The sequence below is a fragment of the Protopterus annectens genome, chromosome 6.part0 (genome assembly GCF_019279795.1).
Source record: "Protopterus annectens isolate FY-2018-M chromosome 6.part0, PAN1.0, whole genome shotgun sequence".
Classification (NCBI taxonomy): Eukaryota; Metazoa; Chordata; order Ceratodontiformes; family Protopteridae; genus Protopterus; species Protopterus annectens.
In genome coordinates, this window is record NC_056737.1 from 1086512858 (window position 1) to 1086530076 (window position 17219).

At 40.4% G+C, this 17219-nt stretch overlaps 1 protein-coding gene across 1 annotated transcript in view; it reads right to left on the reverse strand.

The window, feature by feature from the left end:
- TTC7B (tetratricopeptide repeat domain 7B) overlaps window positions 1-17219 on the reverse strand; it is a gene marked incomplete in the record, with an annotated part of 1939345 nt that overhangs the window by 672177 nt on the left and 1249949 nt on the right.

Sequence of the window (17219 nt, forward strand, 5' to 3'; positions counted from 1 at the left end):
CTGATGGTGGGAGAACCCTAAATCCCCTAGAATGGGCAAGAACCCTCTCCAACACCTCAAAGGCAGATGAACTGTGAAGATCCAAGAGTCACCCCTCCAGAGGAGACTTTGCCTGAACCCCTGGAACCCTGCGCTCCGAAGGGGGGGGGGGGAGTCGGAGCCGAGCTATCGAATGCTGAGGCTCCGAGGAGAAGCGACAGCTCTGAAAGCTTCAGACTCAAAGGCAACCCCCCAGACCTAATGTCTAAACGTCAGCTCCAAGATGCACTGGGCCTCAAAGCCATCAGAGCCAAAAGCATCAGGGAAACCATCGGACTCGAAGTGGTAACTGCTACATGATCCGACAGCTCAGTTCTCGGGGCCATCAGATCTGACAACTCTGGAGCAGGAAGATGGACTGGAGAAGGAGCCACAGGACAAAAAGGGGAATGTCTGCTCACGGATCCAGAAGGGGAAGGAACCAGCGGAAACCCCCATCTTAATTTGTGTCTTGAGAAATTGTCTCATCACTCTATCCACCTCACACTCAGACAAGCTACGGGTAGATCTGACGGAAGAGAATGTAGATGGTGGTGTGGACACTTGCTTGGGGGAGGCCTCCTTGGAAGGAGAGCTCCGAACCGAAACACCAGGCTCTGAGAAGACAGTAGGAAGCACCAGGAGACAATGGAGAGGAAACCATAATTATTGGATCCAACAACCTTGGATCCGAAATTTTTGAAACCTTTCTAGATGTCTCAGAGGAGTGCTCAGGGGAATGCTTCCTGTGTTCCCTGGCCTCCTTGGGTTTTATAACTGGGGTTTGTGCCCCTGAAGTGGAAGGAGGAAGCGAGCCCTTCAATACCAGCTTGTTTCGATGGTCCCCCACATAACTCACAGGAGCTTCTAGGTGCAATGGGCCTTGACAGTAAACACACTCACTATGGGCATCAGACAAGGGAAACTTGTGCTCAGAGGAAGTGCATTTTTTTAAACACCAAAGGTTTACTGGTGGCCTCAGGCATGATAAACCAAATAGAAGACAAGTGAAAGAAGACTGAAAGGGAAAGACAGAGTAACTGCTACAGAAGAAAACCGCAAAAACTACCCAAAACTGCTAAAGTACAAAGGAAACTTTATATATATACATGAACTGAAAAGAAGGTGGAAGGAAGAGTGACCAAAAAGAAGAGGAAAAAGCAGACTTACAGGAACTCTTGTATCGAAAATGAACAAAAGCAACAAAACCCCAATACTTCTCGGCAAATGGCAAACGAGATCTGAGGTATTCTGGGGGAAGGAGGCATCATGGGATGAAGAGGAGGAGCTTGAGCTTCGAATCATGAGCTTGGAAAGTGGGTGTGTTAGAGCACAGACCCACAAGTCAAAGAATGAATGAAAATGACATCAGATTAATATTTTAAAATGGGAAGAGGGAACCCAGCATCTTGGAAGAAAGCTGTGGTGGCTGTATTGAGGCTAAAGACTCCTCAGAATCAGATTCATGGTGACCGATTTCATGTTTAACTCATTATATCAGAGTGACACCTCCAGGTGCATCTGCAGTTAACACCTACTGACACCCCTAGGCGTCAAACATTGCTTGTTGATATTTGCATCAATAAATACAAAACCTTGCTATGTACAAGGTTTTAAAAGATTTTATCTTAAAGCTTATAAAATGGCAAACTTAACTCCATTAATATTTCCCCTCTTATCTAGTGTAAGTAAAGAGATATTAACTGTTGTTTTTATGATATTCATTTATATAGATAGAATATTCAGATTTTTCTAAATATCTCACAACCAGGTAACACAGGCAGAATCCCTTAGCCTCATATGAAAGCTCTCAGCTGGATGAATAAAATGCTGCTGACAGTATGTGTGTAACTTGAGTGGTTGCTGAGATACTGTAAGCTGTTTGCAAAATATTACAAACTAATAGTTACTGTGTTTACCGTGACTTATAAAATACAGTTTAAGACCTAGAACCTAAAGAATACTACCAGTATAAAACTAGTTTGTGCTGAAGAGTTTGCCGTTTATACTTTTTTCATAACCCCTACGGTTCCAGAGATATGAACACTTGCAACCTAGCAAAAAAACTAATCTCCCAGGACAAAAAAAAAACTACTACTTTAAACTACAGTCTAACCATAATAAGAACCCCAAACAGTTCTGGAATTCAGTTAATTCCCTTCTCCATCCTGGATCCAGGAATAACCCTTGCCCAGACCCTAGTAAAACTGACTCAGAACTAAGCTCTCTCTTCAACAAATTCTTTACAGAATCTATAACCAATCTTACTAAATCCTTCCCTAACAATAATACATCCAACTCTCCTTCCTCTGCTCCCAACAACCCCTCTAACTGTCATCCCAGCTTCCAGCTGAAACCTGTATCTACTATATTCATAAAAAAACTCTTATCTAAACTAAAGCCATGCTCTAATGCCCCTGACAACATCCCCTCCTCTTTCCTTAAATGTGCTGCAAGGTATTGCTCTCCCTATCAGCATATTAATCAACAGATCTCTAAAAGAGTCATATGTCCCTTTGCTCTGGAGATCTGCTTACATTCTCCCACTTCATAAAGGAGGCAAAAACACAAATATCTCCAACTTCCGCCCTATTGCCCTACTCTCACCTTTATCTAAAATACTAGAAAAATGCGTCCACCACCAACTCATGCCTTTCTTAACCCATAACCACCTCCTTACACCCACCCAACATGGATTCCGCCCTGGACACAGCACCATTACTGCCCTACTATCCTTCTTAGAAACAGTCAATCAAGCCAGGGATTCTGGGTTTCTAGTTTCCACGGTACTGCTAGATCTGTCTAAAGCCTTCGACACCATCTCTCACAAACACCTTCTCTTTCATCTATCAAACCTTTATCTCTCCCCTGACACTCTATCCTGGTTCTCTAGCTACTTATCAGACAGATCCCAAGCTGTCAAATGGAACAACTCTACCTCCTCATTCTTACCTACTCCCACTGGAGTTCCCCAGGGGTCCATCCTTGGACCTATGCTTTTCAACATCTTCATAAATAACCTTCACTCTGCCATCCCAGACACTACAGTCATCCAATACGCTGATGATTCTACCTTAGTCTGCACCGCCTACAATATCCCCGAACTACTAACAAAAACCCAAAAAGCTTTTTCCACTACAGAGAACTGGATGCACCAAAATCATCTCTCTCTCAACTCTAATAAATCCAAAATTCTTCTCTTCACTCCCTCAAGGGCTTGCACATTTGATAAAACAGCATTCAAAATCATAAGCCAAACCATGTCACCCATAGAGGTGGTCCCATCTGCAAAACTCCTTGGCGTCACTATAGACGAGCAACTCAAATTTGATAGCCACATTCAACAAAACATAAAGAAAACCCACCAAAAGCTAGGCATGCTTTACAAAAACAACTGCTTTCTCTCCAACTCCGCTAGGCATTCCTTAGCTTTTACCTATCTTCTGCCATCTCTACTATATGGAGCCCCTCTCCTTACTAACCTGTCTTCTTCAATCTCCACCAAACTCGAAATCTGCTATAATAAAATCTCTAAATTTGCTACCAAATCTAAATCCTCTTCTCATCATTGTCTTTCCCTACAAACTCTGAACTGGCTAGAACTCACTAACTACCTAGAATACCTCCAACTAACCACTGCTCACAAATTAATTTTCTACCCTGATAAATGCCCAGCCCTAGAAAACATCCTTCCACCATACACCCCAAACAGATCTCTAAGATCTGAACACCAAAATTTAATCGCCATCCACAAACCTAATCGCCCTGCTGGACAACTCCTTCTCTCCTACTCTCTTGGCAGGAAATGGAACTCTCTCCCTTCTACTCTTAGGAAAACATCTAACACTGAAGCCTTCAAAGCCCAACTTTTCTCTTACTTGTCCACTAAACATAAGTGTACCTGCTTACATCCTACTTAAATTTAAATAAATTCCCCTTGAATCCCTCTTTATCCTTTCTCTCTACTCTATCCTAATTCTCTTTTTTTCCTCTCTTCCCTTTTCTTCTCTCAATCACAGCTTGATCAAACCTTAACCTACTCTCAGTCTAAGTACCGTCTCTCTCTCTCTTCTCCTCATATGTAAATATTGTAAATAGCTTGTAACCTTAGACCTTCTTCTCATACAGTTTTAACCTGCTACTTGAAGGAAACTACTAAATCTATTAACTACCTTCCTGAATGATGATTTTGAAATATACTGTGTGTTTTTTGCTTTTTTTTACTAATCTGTAATGTAATTTCAAATGTATGTATTTTATTACTACCTTTTACACCATGTAACTAAGATTGTATTTGCTTTGCTTTTTGGAGCTTTTCTCCCCGGGCCTCCACTGAAAATGGGTACGTTCTGGCCCAGTGGACTTCCCCGGTAATCAAACTGGAAATAAATAAATAAAATAAATAAATGTGAGGACATAATTTTGATTCTGTCAAAAGGCTTAGGCTCCGCCCATTGGAAGTTACAGTGCAAACATCCTGAGCTTCAATGGAGTGAATGAGTTAAACCATGATTGAAGTGTTTATGTCCATGCCAGTTACGAGAAAGGCAAAACTGCTGCAAAAATTGACACACATGATCAATGCGTTTTTTGGAGGGGAAGCAAATATTTTCCAACATGAGCAGAACAGTGATGATCTAGAAAGAAGCAGTTTGTAAGAAAACACTGCTACTGTTGGTAGGTCTTGATGTAGAGACAGCATTTGATAGAATAGCAAGGCTAATTAGGAGGACATACGAAGGGTCAAAGGCAAGAAAAAAGGTGTGACAGTTCCTCCCCAACAAGATTCGTTTCAGCAGAGGAACCAGTCAACGCGGTCTTCTTTTCCCCTTTACTTGCTTTACAGTTAAAGCCACTGACAATGAAATAAGGGACACACAAATTCAAGGACATAACTGTATGGTAAACAACAAATGCTATCTTTATTTGCAGACATTTTATACTTCATAAATTCCAAAAAGGACATCTCACTTCTATGATTCAATTTCAAGTCTTTTAAAGACATAAAATAAAATGAAGATGAAACAAAGTAGTAAATGTACCCACACATCAATTGTATTAGCAATACCCTTGTTTATATGACATAAGTATTTACCTGCACAGATTAAAAATTAATATTGCAGCAGCTAATGACATGTGGAAAGAGACTAAACAAAAGATTACTAACACTGAGAAACTAGAAGCTCTTGATTTCAGATATGGATAGCAAGAAACAAGCAGTGAACATATATTTAGTCCCTTTAGTTTTATATAAATGTCAAGTATATATATTTTTTATCAAACACAGCAGAAGGTGTAGACAATGCTTAATACAAAGATGACAAAATTTGTTTGGGGTGGGAAGAGGGCAAGAGTTAAATGCAATATGTAGATTCTCCCAGTAGAACAGGGTGGTTTAGGATTACTTCATTTGAAAGTATACTTTAGAGTTGCATAGTTATGCTCATACACCCAACATAAGCAGATGGTTTTAGCTGAATCTATAACATAAGCTCTGTTAAAAAAAGGGATAATTAGTACGGCATGGCGTATAAAACACTGCATGATAACTATATGAATCAGAGGAGGTTAGAAAAGATTGAAAGGCAATTTATAAAAGAGCAATGGGAGAACATGTCTATGGCTTCTTGTATGTAACAAAGACTAGAAGGTTTAGTATCTTCATTTGGAAGTATGTGCAAAGGCATTTTTATACCCCCAAGCAAACTTCAGGGATTTTTGTTCAGGTACACAGCAAATGATAGAGGTCTGATGGGAAAGATGAAGTCTTTTGGAACATGTGTTTTAGGAGTGTAATGAGTTTGCATATTTTAAAAATTCCATACAGACTACTTTGTCAGAAATGTTGGGGAAGCAAATAGTTTTCAGTAAGAACATTATTCTTTTGAGCTGGGACACATGATTTGAATTGCTTAGACATTTTAAGGCCTTACTAAGTTTAATGTTAATGTGAAAAAAAAAATCAGAAAATCTAAATCAAAATGTAAGCCAACTAACTGAAATACTGACTACTGTATATGACATAAAATGAGAGGTATGATCTTTTAAAAAAGGAAAGAACAAATCACACAGAAATAAATGTAATTTGATGCATTAATGCATACAGAAAAATATTCAGGTGGAGGAGTGAGGTTTAAGGGAAGGCAGGAATTAAGCAATTTATGCGATGCTGGGGTAAATAAGAATTGTTGCAAAAAAGTGTGTGTGTGTGTGTGTGTGCAAAGCATGAAAACAATGAAAATGTTACTATAGTTTCTTTTCTATTAATGTGTGCTTCCCAATGGCAAAGTTAAAAAAACATGAAAACAAAGGAGAGGCAACAGAAAAGTAAAATATAGGCATATGCTGATCTTAAGACTCAAGCAAAAGAATGCAGTTTTGCAACATGAGAGAACACATTTCTAAAAAGGCTGATGCAAGGACAACATTTTTCAAGTTATTTTCATCCTAAGCCTTATATGGTCAAGAACAAGAAAGGTGCCATGGTTACCAACTCAAAACACACTGCAAGAAGACAAGTTCATTTTGAAAACCTTTTCATAGGGATTAAAAAATACAAATGTAACATAACACACTACTAATAACTATACACCTCAGGCAGGTGTTAAGATTGATGCAAAACCTGTTTTCAAAACTGTTGCTATAATCTCTAACAGAAAAATATAGAAACCTGGATCTGTAACAGACGACATACCTTCTAATATAACTAGATGGCATGAGTTATGAAGCATTCCTATGCAAGTCTGAATTGATGCTGGATTTATTAAACATTTGGTAGGCTCTGGAGGTCACATGGATCATGGGCATAAATTGTTTGGTGTTACAACCAACCCATTCCTTTAAGGTGAAAGTTTAGCATATTTACACTAAGGCAGTAAAGCCTGCAGTACTTAATGTATCCATCAGCCTGTCTACCTACCTAACTCCTTACTGTGAAAGCCTGCAATGCCCACTTCATGCCTCTCTCATAAAAGGAATCACACTAACGAACTTTATATGCTATCTGGGCAAGTTGGCATAGTAGCGTAGCAATTAGTGTTTCTTCACAATGCTTGGTTCAGTTCTGTAGTTAGCTTCCTGGCTAGGATGTCTTCTGCCACAAGATTGTAGGTCCCATTTATCTTTGTTTTTCTCCCACCTTCCATAGACATGTTGAAAGTAAACTAATATTCTTCCATATACACACATATATATGCAGACATATCTATGTGTGTGTGTAATCATATAAATATATATATATATATATATATATATATATACACACACACACACACACACACACACACACACACACACACACACACACGCACACGCACACATAAAACTAACTCTGATTTCTGCACTGTAAAGTGTGTTGACAAAACAAATGACCTTGGAAATTGTGGAAATGGAACAAAGTAAAACAGATATGTTCTATGACAGAAATTCAAAATATGGTCCATTTTTCTTCCTAAATTAAATCAGTTGTATTGTGGGAGGGTAACATGGATTTGCTTTTTGAAATACACAGATTTTGTCGGATTCAGGTCATTTTCAAATGTAACCTGAAAATAAACTTTAGCAGATTAAGTTCAAAGAAACTGTCTCACCACAGACTTGCTGACGGCCTTAGTTTACAACTGCGTTCCCATTACTGTCTGTATTAAAACTTACTAATGCGTTTTGTATATCGAACTTTGCTGGTATCAAACTAGTATGCTCAATCATTATTCCGTAAATATTACATATTTTCAATGAATGTGTGTCTTCTATATTCTAAACAGAGCTATTAAATTAAGTATGCTTTACCTTCAACTAGTCAACCTGCAAAGACTGTGATATGCAGGTTATATGTGTATCTAATGACTGTAAGCCAATTAACTGTAATCCACACAATACAAAAGAAGTGTGCTGGTAACAGCTGGCTACATTACTTGTAAAACTGCAAGAACAAAGACAGATGTTATACTTTTCACCCTTTTAAAACTGTATACTCAATCAGCATACTTGTTCAAAGGAAAATTCAGTTTACTTAACTTTACCTTCCACAAAATATTATTTGGAGTCACTGACAAAGGCTGGGCTGCAACTAGCACCCAGATCATCAGAAGAACTGGCACCGCACCCAGGTTATCAAAAGAAGAACTGGTACCCAGGTTATATGAACAGCTTACACACAAGGTTATATGAAGAACCAACACACAGGTTATATGAAGAACCAACACACAGGTTATATAAAGAACCAACACACGGGTTATATAAAGAACCAACACACAGGTTATATAAAGAACCAACACCCACATTATCAGGAGAACTAGTACCCAAGCTATCAGAATATTGTCAAAGTTATCAGAAGAACTGGCAGCTAGGTTAGCAGAATACGAATCAGGTTATCAGAAGAACCAACACCCAGGTTACCAGGAGAACTAGTACCCAGGTTATAACAACAACTAACCAATCAAGGACAGCTAAGTAACTGAAGGCCTGCTCTCTGTTTTATTGGGGGGGGGGGGCACTACTCCACAACAGTTTTGTGAGAAGATGGAAGTCCAGCAACTCCTATCATCATGAACTGGAAGTACACAAAGGGGCAATTGGGAAATCAATGTGGCACATTTGCATATCCAGATGTTATCACATTTATTTCCATCACTGACTGAATAACAGTGATAATCTTGTTATTGAGGACTGGGAGATGTGAAACCCCAAGAAGCAGTTGGCAGTAGCTTTGTTAAAGGGTACAGGAAATGTGGACACTTAGGCAAGCAGAAATTCAGAAGACAAAAAGGGCTGTAAATATACAACCCCACTGCAAAATAAGTTTCAATTATTTTTCCAAATACACTTTCCTAAGAATATATCTTGTTGCCATGCCAGCTAACTACTTCCACTTGAGTTTTTCTTTCTTTTCAGGGGAGACCTGAAGTGGTATTTGTGTATGTTATGTGGGCACCTGCTACCATACCATTTTGTTTCACTGCTTTGTAAAACATTTCCCAGTCACTACGTGATGACCTTCATAGTTTGGTTTTCTCCTGTCCTGAGTATAATATGAAAGAATCACAAAAGTATTTATCATGCCTATGACACAACTATGCTGTCCTCTTAAAATTTTCCCTTGTGGTGCTATGACATCCTCATTCAGTTTCCCGCTCTATAGACAGCCACTGTGTTTGCATTATGCACCTCTGAACAAGAATGAGACAGGAATGGCAGCAAAATTCTAGAAGAATCTGTTTCATTCTGATTGGCTGTTGTTGCCTGATGAGAACACAGTTGCTTTACAAATGAGTTACACAGTAATACAAAGGTTGGTTAATGCTTATTTCTGTATTAACAACTACATAACAGATGAAAAGTGAGGCTAAAGCAAATAACTTGGGAGAGGAAATAACACAAGAGGGTTATGTACTCACCATAACATTCCATCTGTGTTGTCCATTTTCATTCTTCCTCAGTAAGTGGGACCCCCAGATCAGACTCAGACATTTTTTTTACAGCTCATGGCTACTAGAACTCTCAGGTCCCCAGCTACCTGAAATCCAGGGAGGACACTAAAAAAGGATATTCCTGAGCACTGCTGAACCAAATGCTGTTCTTCACCTTGAGACCAGATCTAATTTGTAACAAGTAATAAAAGAATGAGGATTAGCCCAAGTTGCAGGCAGACAGATATTTTTATCCAAGACTTCCATGGATAAGTCAAAAAGAAAGTTCTTGAGAATTAAGCACTTCTCCAAAAACAAAGACAAAACTAGCAAAAACAGGAGAAAGCAACAAACATGGCAATGGTGTAAAATTGTTTAATAAACACTTTCACATCTCAATATGATGCTTCTTTTTGCACAAACTCGACAAATTCAATAGTCACTTAAATATAGAGTAACTCAAACAACTCTGACCCAATTTAACTCCCACTTTATTAAAATACCATTACCTCTCTGCTAGGAGACCATCCCAGCAAACTTCCTACTCTCCCCTCTCCAAATGTAAATCATCCCACCCCTTTCATGTTTTCTCCCATCCAAACTAGCTACATACAGGTGCTCCTAACAAAGCTAAAACCCTGCTTTGTCACTGCTGACCTACTTCCAAATGAATTCCTAAAAATAGCAGCTCCCTCTATAGCCTACCCCATATCAATCCTGATCAACCAAGCCATCTCCGAACGATAAGTCCCAACTCTCTGGAAAATATCCCATATCATTCCCCTCCACAAAGGTGGGCCATCCAAAGAACTTACAAACTATCGCCCCTAGCCATCCTCTCAACACTTGATAGATCCAGGATTGGGCAGCAAGAACCCTCTTTTCTGGGCACCAGGAACAGTCAAGTAGAAACCATGTCCCCTTTGTTCTGCTGGAACAGGTTGAATGCTCCTGATATTGAGCAGGGAATGTACTTGCTTTTGAGCCTCTGCCCACTGGTTTGGAAGAAGGTCTGGAAACCCGCTTGGGGTTGGCAGGGAATGAAAGAAGAATTTGTACCCATGGGATACAATGTTTAGAACCCATCAGTCCTGCATAATGGACATCCAGTTTTTGGCATGAAGGGCAAGTTTTCCCCCTACGGGAGCAAGTAGATGGGCAGGGCTGGGAAGGATAATTGACAAGTCATTGTGAACTTTTACCATAAGGGGGTGGCTTGCCACTCCCTGTTTTTGAAGTGGGAGGACTCCATTGGTTCGCTCTCTGCATACCCTGAGACTGTAGTCTTGGTGGTCTGGTTCCCGAGTTTGGACTGAGAAGGCCTGGAAGGGGCTGGAAAGGACCTGTTTTTTGTAGACCAATGCCTACGGAATTCTAGGTGGTTGCACTTGTAAGAATTCTTTAACAGTTTGCACAGATTTAGTTTTTTTCTTCCATCTTTTTAAGAACCTCTTCTGCTTTGGTGCCAAACGGTCCTGATTTAAAGGAGCGTCTAGTAATTTTGATTTGACATGGTCTGCCAAGGTTTGTTCCTTCAGCCAAGCATGCCTTCTCAGTACAGATCCAGTGACTGCAGCCCTGCAAGATGCTTCTAGGGCATCAAAGCCACACTGCAAAGTACGCTTACTAACTTGGTTTGCAGAATGCATTAACTCTTGTAAATCTTTATTTTCTGCTCAGTCTGGAAGTAACACCATTTTTTGTTTAATTTGTTCCATAATATGTTGCTGGTACTTCAACATATAAAACTGGCAATTCAATGCCCTGATGGCCAGAGTTGCAGAGGTATATACCTTCTTACCCCATCCATCTAAAGCTCTTTAATCCCTGTCTGAAGGAGTAGGGTTTTTGGCTGTAGCAGCCTTAATACCTTTAGGCCCTTGGGAAATGGTCTCTGGATCCCTGGATCCGCTGTAGGATTCTTAAAGAGAAATTTGTGAGAATCAGGTACTCTGTAATACCTGTCAGGTTTTCTAGGGGCTGGTAGTAAAGTGTCTGGAGTAAGACTGGATTCCATGAAGACATCATCTACAACCATCCAGGACATGGGGTATAGCTAGGGGCCTCTGCTGAGGCATCTCTAAAAATTCTCTGAGTCTCTTTTTGAACTGAGGATAATCCTGGCATTCCCAGCGGAAATGCTCTCAAAGTATGCAAGGTTTCACCAAAAGAAAAATCCTCTAGAGGGGAGGCAGAGGGAATATATTCCTCTGCATCTGAATCCTCAAAGGTAGATAAGGGTATGTCCTGGTAATCAGAAGGGTCTGAGTCAGAAAGAAACTCAAGTCTTGGTCTCTTAGCAGGGTAAATCTGGCTTCCCCTAATTAGGGTGATAAGGTCTTCAGCCATTCTAACCATTTGTTTTTGAGGCATGGGAGCTTGAGCATGCGCTTTGGTTGTCAGTTTTCTAGGTGTAGTGCGTACTCTGGGCCTAAGAAACTCGGTAGTTTTAGCTAAAATTGAAGTTGTCGGTTTAATGTGAATATCGGTAGATCGGAATACAAACTCAGAAGCCGGTGCCTGCCCAGCGGCTTCGGACCCATCCATGAGAGACATTCGCAGGTTCTGTAGTCGAAGAAGCATCTCGTGGACTCCAAACGTGTGTCACCAGAGGCCTGCGAATCTGTAGAAGTGGGCATCAGGGGCTGCAAAGGCACCTCACTGAGTACCAGGGGACTGGCGACTAGCTTAACGGAAGCATCGTTGGCAGTTTTTGACCTATGTGGTCTGTCTCTGTCTTTATCTTTGTGCTTTTTCGGAAGATCGGTAGTCGGATGGCTTACTGGAGCCATTACGGAATACAGAGAATGAGAGCGAGAGAAGCTAGCTACAAAAATAGCCCGACGAAGAATGGTTCAGGAGTTAAACAAGGCACAAAACCAACAGCGAGGGACGTCGTGGTGTGGGCCTAAACAGGTGACGCAGTAAGAATGAAAATTTCTGTGAGGTATTTGCTTGCCACAAGCAAGACAATTGTTAATTTCTTCTGACATCGGTTAGAGCAAGAAAAAAGAATCCCCAAAGGGGTACTTAGCTTTAGAAGACTTCAGGTATGAAACTCGAAAAATGAAAATTTCAGGTAGTGCCTGACCGGCACTTGCAAACTGCTTCTGCTTTGGGCTCCTTCTCGGCAAGAAAGACTGATGTAATGGCATCGTCTGCCTGTTTTATACCCCCTGATGACCTGACTTCATGGAACAAGCAACAGCATTTGACGCAGAAATCCCAAGACTCTGGTATTCAGGCCGACTGAGGGCTACCTGCAGGCAGATAACCCAAGTGTGATGACTGCAACAGTGAAACACGAAGAACGTCAACAGGATGAGGCTACACAGGAGGACTTGGAATGCCGGCGTCTCTCCAAAAAAGGTAAGGGAACTCCAGAGGATACTGGATCAAGGGAGGATGCATACCTCACTCAAGGTAAGGGCTTCGGATTGAACAGCAATGGATCCCAGGAAATACAGTGAACATCTAATGCCAGCTGATCACAAGACCTGGGCTTCGGATCCGACTTCTTTGATTTCTTATGATCCGGCTCCAACATCAGATCCTAGGAAGAGGTAGAAGACATAGACAGTTCAGATGGCCTCTTTCTGTGCTGTGTTTTGTCAGATCTTGAGGTTGAGCCCCAGACTGTGCCTCTGAAAAGGTGGAAGGAAGACCACCCTTCAGTATCAGTTTATTTTTAGATCAATGACCGCCCTAAGATTTAAAGACTTGCATATTTTACAATCCACTTTGAGGCGATTAGGGCCCAAACAAACACCAATCATGTGCATCAGGATAAGGGGAGTTTGCAACCACACTTTTTATATTTTTAAAGCCAGAGGGCTTTTTCACCATCTTAGAACTTTAACTAACAGAAAGACAAGAAGAGGAACATTTTTTTTTAAAACAGGAATAAGAAGAGACTGAAAGTAATACCAGCAATGGTATAAGAAAGGGAAGGGAAAGAAGAAAATACCAAGAATGGTAAAAGAGACATGCTAAACAGAGCAGGCAGGGAAGATACACTATATAAATGTGAAGGAAAAAAGGGTTACTTAGGTAATGAAAGGCTTCACGTCTCTGAAAACTTTCTATTAATGCTTGAGAGCTCACAATGACCTTGTCTGTATGAGAAAGTGGTAAATGAGATTGAGATCAGAGGCATTTTAGGGAACAGAGGATTAGGGGTAAGGGGGAGCTCGAGAGTTCTAGTGGCCATGAACTGTAAAACAGCCAAGTCGGCTCCGAACTCAACTGTTGAAGAATGAATGAAAACTGACGTCATCAGATCCTGCATTAAGTGATAAATTCAAGTACCTGAAAGGGACTACATACAATCCATTTTTTTTAAAAAGAAGCTCTGCAATGACTTGCCTGACAGCAGCAACAGAATACTGGCGAGACCCTGTCCCACCTTCCTACACTATGACTAAGTTACAGCTCAACAGATCCATACAACCATAATGGAGAACAGGGGACCTTGCATAACTGCATGTCCAGAACAGCAAGTGATACGGTTATGCAACCAGATGCAGTCACTAGGTAACCAAATCAGCATATTTTTTTTATCTGAAAAGTCCTACTTTAACAAATGCTCATAGACATTTCCATTTTCCTTTGCTTAAAACACAACAAATGATATTTTTACATTTTACTGAATTTTAACTTGCCTGTGAGGAATGCATTAGAAAATCTTAATTCAGCTGTAACAAACATCTAGTTATTGCTGTGTGTAAAGTACATACTTGTTTCTTAATGGAAAACTCGCTGAGACTACGCCAGAAATGAGAACATTATTTGAAATATGCTTAATAAATTACATTATGCAGGAGAATAAGAAATGAGGAGTAGATTCAGACACTTAACATGGTACACGGATTGCATGAAGTTCAGGAAAGTTAGAAGTCAAACTTGGATGAGATGCAGTCCACAAATTAAGCCGTTAAAGAGAATAAAACATGAGAAATGGAGCTCAGACAAATTATGCCAGCAGCAGTGGACTTAAGTGAATGGCAGACATAATCAGAGGTCTGAAATACAGTTTCTGTTTGACTACTTGAGCTTTGAGAGGCAGATTAACAGTCTATCTCCAAGAATTGGGAAGGCTGAAACCCAGTCCCAAATTGGAGAGGATTTTAGTTTGGTTAATCATCTTTATTGAATTATCACCCATGACACTGGCAATAATACATTTATATAAATGAAAACAAGAAGTTATGTACTCACCATAACGTTCGATTATGTAGTCCATCTCGCCTCACATTCTTACCCATGGGTTCGGAGCCAACTCGGCCATACTTTTTAGCTCGAAGTCTTTCTATTGGCCGAGCTAAGATGGTATCCCATGCTGCACTGCTCTCTATCTGGATATTAACTGTTTTTATTATATTGATTTATACAGATATTATTTTCACATTTTTCTAAAATTCTCAACAACCGAGTAACACAGGCAGAACGTCTTAGCCTTGTGTGAAAGCTCTCAGCTAGATGAATAAAATGCTGCTGACAGTATGTGTGTGTAAGTGGTTGCTGAGATATTGTAAATTGTTTACAAAATATTACAAATGTAACACTGTGTTTAAAGTGACTTATAAAATTCAGTTTAAGGCCTAGAATCTAAAGAATACTACCACTATAAAAATAATTTGTGCTGAAAAGTTTGCCATTTATATTTCTTTCATAATCCCTAGGGTTCCAAAGATAAGAATAAATGTGAAGACAATTTGATTCTGTCAAAAGGCTTAGGCTCCTCCCATTGGAAGTTACAGTGCAAACTTCCTGAGCTCCATTGGAGTGAATGAGTTAACAGGAGAACACTAGGCTATCATTCCTGGTGGGACATTTTAAGCCTAGATATGTTATCAGTTTGTCATCTAGCCAAGTTATCCCACAGATGTTTCACTATCCTAGCCATAACTGTATTTGAATAGCTTTCACTGGTAAAGGATTAATTGTTAGGGTCACACCTTCTGTGTACTTGGGGACCCAACTGTAAGGCAAGGCATTTGACCATAGCCTCTGTCCATTAGGAGGACAGAGGTTAGTCCTGGGGAAAATCTCCCATTTCATATCCATTGATCTAAATTACATCTGAATAGGGACATGGATGAGAAGCTTGTTCCAGAGCAGTGGTATCCTCTTAGATATGCACCTGTCCCTCCCATGGATGAGAAGTCTGTTCCAGAGTAGTGGTATCCTCTTAGATATGTGCCTGTCCCTCCCATGGATGAGACATCTGTTCCAGAGCAGTGGTATCCTCTTAGATATGCACCTGTCCCTCCCATGGATGAGAAGTCTGTTCCAGAGTAGTGGTATCCTCTTAGATATGTGCCTGTCCCTCCCATGGATGAGACATCTGTTCCAGAGCAGTGGTATCCTCTTAGATATGTGCCTGTCCTCCCATGGATGAGACGTCTGTTACAGAGTACTGGTATCCTCTTAGATATGTGCCTGTCCCCCCATGGATAAGACGTCTGTTCCAGAGTAGTGGCATCCTCTTAGATACATGTCTGTCCCTCCCATGGATGAGAAGTCTGTTCCAGACTAGTGGTATCCTCTTAGATATGTGCCTGTCCATCCCATGGATGAGACGTCTGTTCCAGAGTAGTGGCATCCTCTTAGATATGTGCTGTTCTGTTTATGTAAACTTGCCATTGTTAAGCATGCAGCTTCCAAGTATCACAGTCAGGTATTCAGTCGTAATTCCATGCTTGATTTACCATTGCTCAGTCAATAAAAATAGTTAAACATACACATTAATGTTTATAACCAAATCAGGAATTAAATAGCAGCCATAGTATTTTATTTACACTCTAAAAGTCCTAATAATTAGACCAGTGACTATTTACCTTGTAACAATCTACTTTATTAAACAGACAGAGATCTTGGGTACTCTGTCCCCTGTTAACATTCTCTTCAAAATAACCTAATTCCTAGCAGCTGACTGCTCTAAAGACATGCATAGTTAAAGAATACATTTTTATGCCAGAGGTATCCAGCACTCTGTTCTCCTTGTTAGGGAGTCTACTTAGCCCTGGAGCGAGTTTACAGCCTCTGAAGACAAATATGGACACCACTACCATGACTGTCATGGGATTTCTATAAGATATTTCAACTCTGTTTCTATAAGATATTTCCACTCTGTTTAATCTGTCAGGCATCTTGTACACCAGAAGCGGAGAGTCCAAGTGTAAGGAGGTACTTCCACCAGCCACAACAGGTTCAAGCAACTTTTGAGAGAATCAGAAACTTCTATGCCCCCCCCCCCCCCTTGAAATGTTTTCTCACTACACTCAATGCCACACCAAATGATATGTCCTCAGCGGTGGGGGTTGTCAACAAGAAGGCCTTATCTGTGAGAAGACATTTGGACCAAATATGCCAAATCTGTCCTCATCCAATTTTGAATCTGAGGAGGTGGGGGCTTCTCTTTTCCTCTTCAAAGGTTGACCTGCTTTCCAGGTTAAAGGCTGGTCCAATTCTGACCTTATCTTATTCAAGTGGGTACATGCTCAGTGACTAATATCATGAACTCTAATCGTACCCTTACTAAGGAATGAAGTCCATTCCTGTCATGGTATCAAGACACCCCAAAATGTTTGGAGAAATTAAGGGAAGTAAACTTATAGTAGTCAAAAGAGTTAGAGTTAATAGAGACAATTACAATAACAGAATTAAAAATGAAAACACTCCCACGGGGTTGTCATTCTGGAAGACACTTTGGAAGGGACAGACTGATCAATATCCCTTCATGTAGCAAAAAAAAAATTGAAAATGGCACTGGCTGACCCGCTATCTCCAGCC